This window comes from Hippocampus bargibanti, linkage group LG06, assembly GCF_051943395.1.
Source record: "Hippocampus bargibanti isolate YZ-2025 linkage group LG06, ASM5194339v1, whole genome shotgun sequence".
Classification (NCBI taxonomy): domain Eukaryota; kingdom Metazoa; phylum Chordata; class Actinopteri; order Syngnathiformes; family Syngnathidae; genus Hippocampus; species Hippocampus bargibanti.
In genome coordinates this window covers 13,227,501-13,237,818 of record NC_142739.1, presented here as the reverse complement: position 1 = coordinate 13,237,818, position 10,318 = coordinate 13,227,501, and the positions used below count along the sequence as shown (strand labels likewise).

Sequence of the window (10,318 nt, the reverse complement as noted above, 5' to 3'; positions counted from 1 at the left end):
CATCCTGTGTTCTTCCATCAGCGTTTGGTTCGGGGCCGCCACAAAAATGGACAAAATCCGACTTCAACGGACAGTTAGGACGGCGGAAAAAATCATTGGCACCGCCCTACCCACTCTCGAGGACTTGCACACTGCAAGAATCCACACTCGGGCGCGGAAAATCCTACTGGACCCTCCGCACCCTGCCCACCACCTTTTCCAGCTACTCCCCTCAGGCAGGCGCTACCGATCCATGCGCACCAAATCCAGCAGACATTTAAACAGCTTCTTCCCCCCAGCCATTAACTCTTTGAACTCTTTCAACAGTAGCCAAAATGGAACTGTATAGTGCCACTTAGCAGTTTTTTTGACAACGATACTAGTGCAGCGTGTTCTACCGGAAACAAATTCCTTGTGTGTCCTACATACTTGGCAATAAAGATGATTCTGATTCTGATTCTGATTAATGCCAAAAAAGAGTATGGCAGATGCAGTGTTTGCTTTAAGAATGCTGATAGAGAAGTACAGAGAAGGTCAGAAGGAATTGCATTGTGTCTTTGTAGATCTGGAGAAAGCGTATGACAGGGTGCCCAGAGAAGAGCTGTGGCATTGCATGAGGAAGTCTGGAGTGACGGAAAAGTATGTCAGAGCGGTGCAAGACATGTATCATGATTGTAAGAGCGTTGTGAGGTGTGCTGTCGGTATGACTGAGGAATTCAAGGTGGAGGTGGGACTCCACCAGGGGTCAGCTCTGAGCCCCTTCTTGTTTTCTATGGTGATGGACAGGCTGACAGACGATGTTAGACAAGAATCTCCTTGGACCATGATGTTTGCACATGACATTGTGATCTGTAGCGAGAACAGGTAGCAGGTGGCGGAGAAACTAGAGATGTGGAGATATGCCCTGGAAAGGAGAGGAATGAAGATCAGTCGCAGCAAGACGGAATATATGTGTGTGAATGAGAGGGATCCAAGTGCAAGAGTGATGCTACAGGGAGAAGAGATAAAGAAGGTGGAGGATTTTAGGTACTTGGGGTCAACTGTCCAGAGCAATGGAGAGTGTGGAAAAGAGGTGAAGAAGCGTGTCCAGGCAGGCTGGAGAAAAATGTCAGGTGTGATGTGTGATAGAAGGATTTCAGCTAGGATGAAAGGAAAAGTGTATAAAACCGTGGTGAGACCAGCTATGATGTTTGGACTGGAGACGGTGCCACTGAAGAAAAGACAGGAAGCAGAGCTGGAGGTAGCAGAGCTGAAGATGTTGAGGTTTTCTTTGGGAGTGACCAGGTTGGATAGGATCAGGAATGAGTACATTAGAGGGACAACTCATATTAGAGGCTTTGGAGAGAAAGTCAGAGAGGCCAGACTGAGATGGTTTGGACATGTCCAGAGGAGAGAGAGTGACTATATCGGGAGAAGGATGCTGAGCCTTGCACTGCCGGGCAGGAGACCGAGAGGAAGACCGAAAAGGAGGTATATGGATGTGGTCAAAGAGGACATGAAGGTAGCTGGTGTGAGGGAAGAGGATGCACAAAACCGGGATAGATGGAGGACATTGATTCGCTGTGGTGACCCCTGAGGGGAAAAGCCGAAAGGAAAATATTTATTTCATATAGTGTTATCTATTTCCTGTTTTTTCTATGTAGAACCCAGAGAGAGTTATTTAGCGATTATTTCATAAATAGTGTTATTTATTTCTTGTTTTCTTTCTGTGAAGACCTCAGAGAGGGTTATTTAGTTGTTATTTCATTAATAGTGTTATTATTTGTTTCATGCCTTTTTTTCTGTAAAGAACCTGGAAAGGGTTAATTGGTTATGTGTGGCTTTCTGGAAAACAATACATTTTTTAAGCTCTCCTACGATCGTTATACTTTTTCTGTTACAAACTGACACCGGCCCCCCATCAGAGAAGGGAAAAGTTATGTGGCCCTCACAAGAAAAAGTTTGGGGACCCCTGTTTTACATTTTTGTTCCTGTTTACCTTATTTTAATGCAATTTCTCAAATACATCCTGCTGCTCCCTCCTGCCTGCTTTTTGGGATCCCCAACTGCCATCACCACCTTGCAAACCATGAGAACACCCGAAAAACACCACTCATACTTTCATGAAAGCTTTCTACAGTTGCTCCAAATGACCTCTCAGTCGTCTTTTCATTTCACAATATTTAATATTTTTACATTGGACGTGTTCTTGGCAGGTTAATGCTCACAGATGTCTGCAGTGCTCAGATGGCTTGAGGGGGCAGGTACCATCTGAGCTGTTTCAACAAGAGAGAGTCATTTTAACAGTACTCTTCACTTTGCCTGACACATAATTTCCTCGTACCACTGAATGTGCTAATGAGACAAAATGTTTTTTCAATACAACAAATCTTGGAAGGCATCTGTGAATTATTCACTGGATTTGATAAATTAGGCATTGAATTTCCAAACATAATTCACAAACACCGCATAATGGATAACATCCCTGCCGTGTCCTGCGTGTTCATCAGGGTTATGACCTAATGTTGGCATTAGGCACATTCATGTTTAATAGAATACACTTTACAATATAACGGCACTTCCCTGGGAGATTTGATAACCACCATTCTACAAATAAAGAGATTTGACAAATTCTTTAAGCTTGCAAGGCCAAATACGAGCAGACAAACTCTCAAAGCGAAAAGTGGACTACTATCTCAGCAGAATACATTTGTACGCCAAGCTCAGCTGAAGAAGGCATCCGTTCGGGCCAGCTTTCGGGTTGCTAAGCTGATAGCAAGCAGCGGTAAGTTTTTCACGGACGAAGAGTTTGTTAAGAAATGTATGGATGCTGTCGCGGAGGAGTTGTGTCCCGAGAAGAAAGATGCATATAATGCCGTAGGTCTGTCGGCGAAAACATGCAATGAAAATGTCCACAGTTTTTGGCAGCACGTATATCTGCGAGAAAAGCTTTTCTCATATGAAACTGCTGAAATCTCCGATGAAATCAAGATTGACAGAAGAACATTTGCATCAGTGCTTGAGACTGGCTGTAACTAGAATGGAACCTTATATTCAACTTCTCACCAGCCAGATGCAGACCCACAGTTCACACTGATGAACATACATAAGTAAGCTCACTTTTCTGACTTGAATGAGTCAGACAATCTCTTTTCGTCAATGGATGCTACAGCTGGGTGTTTGATTTCACATGTAGCTTGTAGTCGACGTGCACATTCCACCATGATATCCCTGATCCACTGGTGAAGAGACGTTTTGATCCTCTCCTCTTTCATCTGGAACTGCTTTATGTAACAAAGAAGGTACAGAAAGTGCTTAAGAATGAATGTCTCTCTGTGTTGTCATGTTATTTGTTATTTAGTTTTTTTGTTCTTTTCACTTCAAGACGGCGCCGCGAGAGTGGCTGCCTTTCCAGCAGCTTCTGTATTTTGCTTTTCTACTTTCATTTCTTTCATAACTTTGCTGCTGTAAAATGTAAATTTCTCCACTGCGAGAATAATAAAGGCAAATCCAATCCAATAAATATTCATGAAAAAGTATGTTTCTTCTAGCAACTAAGATTGAAAATTGAGAAAATTAAAACATTGTCATTTCGGTCCGATCTGCACAGGTTGTTAGTCAATATGTGTCACATTCTCCTCAGCGCCAGGAGCGCGCCCCTCCCCTCCCTGCTCTCCGGATCCTCGACCCATCTCTCACCCAAGCATTCCACTCGGCTCACTCCTCCCAACCGGGTGGGCCGCCAGGGGACGTCCGTTGGGGGGGGGGGGGGGGGGCACTGTCACATCCTCCTCAGCGTCAGGAGCGTGCCCCTCCCCTCCACTCCCTGCTCTCCGGACTCACTCACCTGTTGCTCATTTCCTTGATTGTGCCTTCTGGCTATAAAAGCCACCTGTTCCCGCTCGGTTGGGCCGGTGTATTATGTCACGTCCTGCTCGAGGAGTGGTGACAGGACTCGAGGGACGAGGAAAAATAGTAAGGAGTTGAATCCAAAATACACGGTGGAGAAAGAAAGGTCTTTACTGAGACAGTAAAGAAAAGGTCTTTACTGAGACATGTTGGGCAAAACAGGGAATAAGACAACCGAGTGGACAAACCGGACCAACCTGCGTACTGACGGAAGACAGCGGAACAACAGAGACTACACCGGCGCAACCGAGCGGGAACAGGTTGTCACATCTCGTCGCCGTCCTGGGCACGCCCCGCCCCTCCTGTCACCTCCTCCGCTGCTCCCTGGAGACGGCCCCTCCCATCTTCACGCACCTGGGTTCCCACAGCTGTTTGTCATTTCCTTGATTGTGCCTTCTGACTATATTTGCCGATAGCACAATACCGTCTCCGTCGGAGCATTCTGAAAGCCACCCGTGTTACTTCCGTGCCGTTACCGATCTCTCTCACTCATATATATATATATATACACACACGTCGTACAGGAGTGGTCCATCGATGAGAAGGTTTCTTCAGCCGTCATCTGTACAAATTTGAAGGTTTCGGACGTTTCGCCTCCTATCCAAGAGGCTTCGTCAGCGAACTAAATTCTGACTGGTCGTATCGGCCCTATTTATATATCCCTAATGTCCAGCCGTGGCGGCGCCGGACATAGCTATGATAGGTCCCTACTCTCAGGTTGGGGAGAGCAGAGGACCACTCCCTGTGGCCCTACTGATTGTTCCTACATTCCTGACTAACGACTGGCCCGTTTCCCCCACCCCCACCGGTATCACCTCATCAGCATTACGAATGTTGCCTAACCTGTTTTGCCTAAGCAGGCTTTGTATGAACGATCCAAATTGAACCTCACCCCACCAGACCGGTTTAAAGAAGGATTTTGTTGTTTTATAAGAATCGCTTCTTTTACCCCCCTTTCAAACCATTTATGTTCTTTCGCGAAAATTTTAACCTCATTGTCGTCAAATGAGTGGTTGCTAGCTTTTAGGTGCAAATGTACTGCTCACTGAGGCCCACTTGTATTGTCCCTACGATGTTGATAAAGTATTTTTTTGAGAATTTGTTGAGTCTCCCCAATGTACTGCTCTTTACAATTTTCATTCTTACAATGTATGAAATAAACTACATTACTTTGTTTTTCATTTGGTAGCCTATCTTTTGGATGCACTAATTTTTGCCTTAATGTGTTTATCGGTTTGAAATAAGTAGGAATTTTGTGTTGCCAAAGGACTCTGTAATTTTTCAGAAACTCCTGCAATGTACGGTACTGCTACTCCCCTCCTTTTTGTATCTTGAGAATTATTGGTTTCATTCCCTATTCTTTCTTTCTGACATTTGTTGAATGACCACTGCGGGTACCCACAGTTAGTGAGTGCTCGCCTGATATGTTTTGACTCCTTTTCACTACCTTCAATGCTAGTTGGTATTAGTTTAGCCATATGCTGGAGGGTTCTGACAACTCCTAATTTGTGTTGTAAAGGGTGGTTAGAGTCAAACAGTAAGTATTGGTCAGTGTGCATAGCCTTCCTAAACACCTCTGTTTTTAGCGCTCTGTCCTCTTTTAAAATTACTTTACAATCCAAGTAGGCTAGTTGGTTCTCTTTAATGTCCTCACGAGTAAATTTAATGTTGATGTCTACAGATTTGAGGTGATCTGATGTTCCAATGTTCCTTTTGTAGGGTATGTATCAGTCTATGACAAGAAATCAGACTTTTGTCACAAGTTGAGGGTGTTAGCAGAGATACAACATTAATATGAGATGTCAAAATTTAGTTCACAGCTCAGAGGACAGAAAGTGTCAAACTCACTGAATGTTTGCATCGTTATCTACATTATTTAGTCAATGTGAAAGGAAATGCAACATTTTATTTTTCTCTGACAGGTTTCAAGGTGCACCACAAGCATGGAAGTCTAAATCTATTTGTTGCCACATTGTGATGAAAAAAAATCCATTCACACCTTTATTAGCATTGTCTGCTTCTTGCCTCCCGTGGCTTCATTCTTCAGTCCTTAAATCAACACAATGGTGATGCTCATAAATATTCAAATTATTTTTAATCTCACATCCTCATCCAGCACCGCTTGTTGGGTGAAGAAGTCATTAGGGTTTTCATAGCGTACAGTTTGGGCTGCAGCTGTTGATTCAGAAAGAAGCAAAAAGTGCTACATGTGGGAGGAATAGCTCTTCGTCTGCCAAATCGGTAGGCAGAAGAGGAAGGAAAAGGTAATACCCAGGGTGAGATGTTCTAGCCCTATTATTTTCTGAGTCGTCAGTGAGCTATCTGACATACCACACATCCATTTGTTTCCACATCTTGTTTCCATAATGAATTTTCTTTTAGAGGCCTCCTGTGTGGCTTCAGGAATTCTAACAATCTTTGTTGTCCTGATTCAGGCAAAACGATTCAGTCATTGTCTCCTGCTTACATTTAGTGTGTTTCGTAAGTCGTGTGTACTATTCAGTATGCACTACAATTGCATTGCAATTGTATTACATTTCATGTGATTGGATTGGATTAGCCTTTATTAGTCTCACAGTGGAGAAATAATTTCAAAGCGGCAAAGTGATGAAAGTAAGATGAAAGGGAACAAAGAAGAAGCAAACACAAAGCATCCATTGACGAAAACAGATTGTCTCACATCTCCTGTTCCACGTAAATCCGCTTCAATTCCTAGTCGCGACAGTTCCACATCCGCATCGGCGCCCTGTGCTGACGCTCCTATCTTCTCATCGCGGGCTCCTCAAGCCATGCATCCATCCAGCCGCAGACTGTCCAACAGCACCAACCTTTCCCCTGAACAAAGCGGCGCTGTGAAAATGCTGCCCATTACAGATGCAAAAAAACACAATCACCCCAGAGCTGTCCAGCGATGACAGTCAAATGGCACTGACATTCCTCCCAAATCAAAAGCAGTGCTGGCATATTCGTGCTGTGCAAAGGCGCAACCGCTCAGCAGAGTCTCCTCCTTGATGAATGTTGTGGCCAAAAATACTGAAAAACAAACCATATGCATTTCACACGACGCACAACAACTCAAAGTGACGAAAGAAAACACAAAAAAAAGCAAGGCTCATGAGAGCACTTGCTGACGGCTGCCTACTCGGGCGCCATCTTGGACTTCTTTACTTTCATTAAGGGAGAATGATCCACTCTTTTTTTGCTTTCAATTTATATTCCTATTTTGGTGTCACTAAACATCCATTGTGAATTAAGTCCTTCTTGCTGTGGTCCGTCTGTGTGGTGCAATCATTGAAGGTGATTAATGAGTTATGCCTCAGAAACTGATATGAACAACTTGATGGGCAGATTGTCACCTGTTGTAGACCTTCTGTTGCAGGACCTTCTTTCCTGATGGCCTAAACAGACGAACGTCAAACTTCACGGGTCCATTAGTCTTCCCATCATTCTCCAGGACTCGCACCTCTTTTTACAGTGTGTTATGCCAAAAATGTCTTTGTTGTTACCTTTCATCTGCAGGAAACCACCACCTCTCCGGACATTGCGTGAGGTATGTAGCTACGGGTGATTATGGACGCTGCAACTCTCAATTGTGCGTAAAATTTGCAGAACTGATCCAACATTACACAGGAATTAGACACACATGCTGGATGTCGAAAATCAGCGCCCCCATATAGGGCTCTGTGTCCAGAAATATGGGATGGGGTTATTGACCCACCTGCTTCCAAAACAAACTCCCTTTGAGGGTTAAAAATGTTGTTCAATCATATGCAGTACACGCAGACCCTGTAAAGTGACATGAGCTGAAAAAAGTAAATGTGGTTCTCATTAGCACGTGAAACCTTGTTATCCAAGATGCACCAAAAATATGAGATGTTAAAAATCATTTCAATCAATCATCAGATAGGATGAAAGAAAGTGTCAAACTCAGTCGTCATGACACTTACCACACCGGCCTCACAACAGTGCAGAAGTGCAGCGTTCAATTCCGACCACAGCCATTTTCCGTGGAGTTTGCATGCTCTCCCTTTGCTTGCATGAGTTTATTTTCCCGGGCACTCTGGTTTCTGCAATGCAATGCATAACGAGCAGTTTAAAGCTTCAGTAACTGAACCTTTTGAAGAAAAGGTTTCTTCAGCCGTCTTCTATACTTCTCTGAAGGTGTTGGACATTTCATTCCTCATCCGAAGAGCTTTGTCAGAGAATACAACACAAGTTCACTGTTATTTACAAGATGTCCCTGAACGCATCATGGGCGGAGACTCGGCAGAACACGCGGTGCGCTTGTAATGGCTGGCGCATAGTTCAACCCACCACGGACACTCACGGGCAAATGAAACACGACACAAGAAACTAAATATTGTTCAATAAAAACTAAATGAAACAATTATTACCTGCAACACAGTATGGCAGAAGGGATGGGTGAAGTCGCATGGGTTTCGTCTTGTGATTAACTGCGATAGAAAAGCACATGTGCTTCAAAGTTCCACTTGACAAAACGTGAAGTAAATAATGACACAAAAAGTAATCTGGACTCGAAATGAATACGGGAACTAATTAGATAACACTAGACAGTACAAAATGGGAAACAAAATAAGATATTGTCATGAAAGCAAGTTGCCCGCTGCCTGTGGGACAAGTTCTTCTGCATTTATGGGTTCCCCAAAAGGATCCATTCGGATCAGGGAGCCAACTTTGAGAGTAGACTCATCAAGGATCTTCTTGAGATGGCAGGGGTGCATAAGTCCCACACAACACCGTATCATCCCATGGGTAATGGCATCGCAGAAAGATTCAACCGGACCCTTGGAGGGATGATCAGAACACTTCCCCCAAAGTCTAGGTCCAAATGGCCACAAATGTTGAATATGTTGACTTTCTGCTACAACTGCACAGTACATGAGACGACGGGCTTTGCTCAACAGCATGCAGCCAAGGAACAGACCCGCCACGCCCAGATCTACAACCGCAAAGTCAAGGGGTCGCCATTGGCTGTTGGTGACAAGGTGCTACTAGCCAATCGAGGCGAGAAGGGCAAGCGGAAGGTTGCGGATCGTTGGGAGTCAACCCCTTATGACGTGGTGTCTGTGAAACCGTTGATCAATGTGTACAGGATCCGAGATGATGCCACAGGCAGAGAGAAGGTCGTACACAGGAACTTACTGCTCCCGGTTGACTTCTTGACATTCTCGGGGCAGGTGGAGCCTGGTTCGTGTTCAGAGGGGTCAGAGATGGACGCACATTGTGGGAGTGACAAAAGCTCAGTTCCTGATGATCAGGAGGACACTCAGCTGCGCACTGAGAACTGGGTCATGCAGTCTCCTGCTCAGACAGAGGAACATGAGCACTTCTCTTCAGAGCATGATTCCGCCGATGCATGTCGAGGAGATGTCAGTGAGAGAATCAGTCAGCAGGCCATGATATCCACACACAGACTGAACTTTCCACAGACCCGGTGTTTGACATAGCACGCTCGACCCCTGACTCACCCCCAGATGAGACTGAACTTGAGGAGGTAATTTGCACACAACCACAAGACACACAGGGCCCCATCAATTTCACGAGATGTGGTAGGACAGTTAAACCCCCTGACAGGCTGATATGTGAAATGTCCTATCAGAGAGTCGGGATGCCAACATTAATGTGGGTTTAATATGACCATTTGATTCTTTTTTTTTTGGGCTTGTGCTGTGTGCCAATTGTCGCCATTATCTTTATGGCTTCTCAGTAACGGGTGTAGTTATGTGCTGTTTTGTGAAATGTAAATGGCATTTCTACTAGTCTGTGATAGGATGGGTTTTGAACCACCCTATTCCTTCACACTTCTGAAAGAAGAATTCCTATGATTGACTTCCTTGTACATCCTTGCCCGATAACCTTGTCTATTTTGCCTGTTGGTCTTTCTGTTGTCTTCCGTGTGTATGTTGCCTCACTTCTGCATAATTTAAGGGGGGTGTATGTAACGGTGTTGTGCGCTTAGATTATTAAATTATGAAGGAAGTGACGCAACGGCGCACAGTGTGGCACTATGTCCCGCCCATAGTTTCCAGAACAATCTCGAGGAGATTCAGGGTGAGTCGCAATTTTCTGTTGGTCTTGATTAACGCGCATTTTCATGACAATATCTTATTTTGTTTCCCCTTTTGTACTGTCTAGTGTTATCTAATTAGTTCCCTGATTCATTTCGAGTCCAGATTACTTTTTGTGTCATTATTTACTTCACGTTTTGTCGAGTGGAACTTTGGAGCATATGCGCTTTTCTATCGCAGTTAATCACAAGACGAAACCCATGCGACTTCACCCATCCCTTCTGCCATACTGTGTTGCAGGTAATAATTGTTTCATTTCGTTTTTATTGAACAATATTTAGTTTCTTGTGTCGTGTTTCATTTGCCCGTGAGTGTCCGTGGCGGGTTGAACTGCGCGCCAGCCATTACAAGCGCACCGCGTG

The 10,318-nt window shown here is 44.4% G+C and overlaps 1 long non-coding RNA gene across 2 annotated transcripts in view; it reads right to left on the bottom strand.

Annotated features, from left to right (window-relative positions):
- Positions 1 to 4,444: 4,444 nt before the first annotated feature.
- LOC148896546 (uncharacterized) overlaps positions 4,445 to 10,318 on the bottom strand; it is a 20,137-nt gene continuing 14,263 nt past the window's right edge. Inside the window, exons 5-6 of one of the 2 annotated variants that reach the window (XR_016115284.1) lie at positions 6,762 to 7,934; positions 4,445 to 6,702 (exon numbers count right to left, since the gene is read on the bottom strand). This is a non-coding gene — a long non-coding RNA (uncharacterized LOC148896546). Of the gene's footprint in view, positions 7,935 to 10,318 lie in introns of both variants that reach the window. The other variant, XR_016115283.1, reaches the window with a different exon arrangement.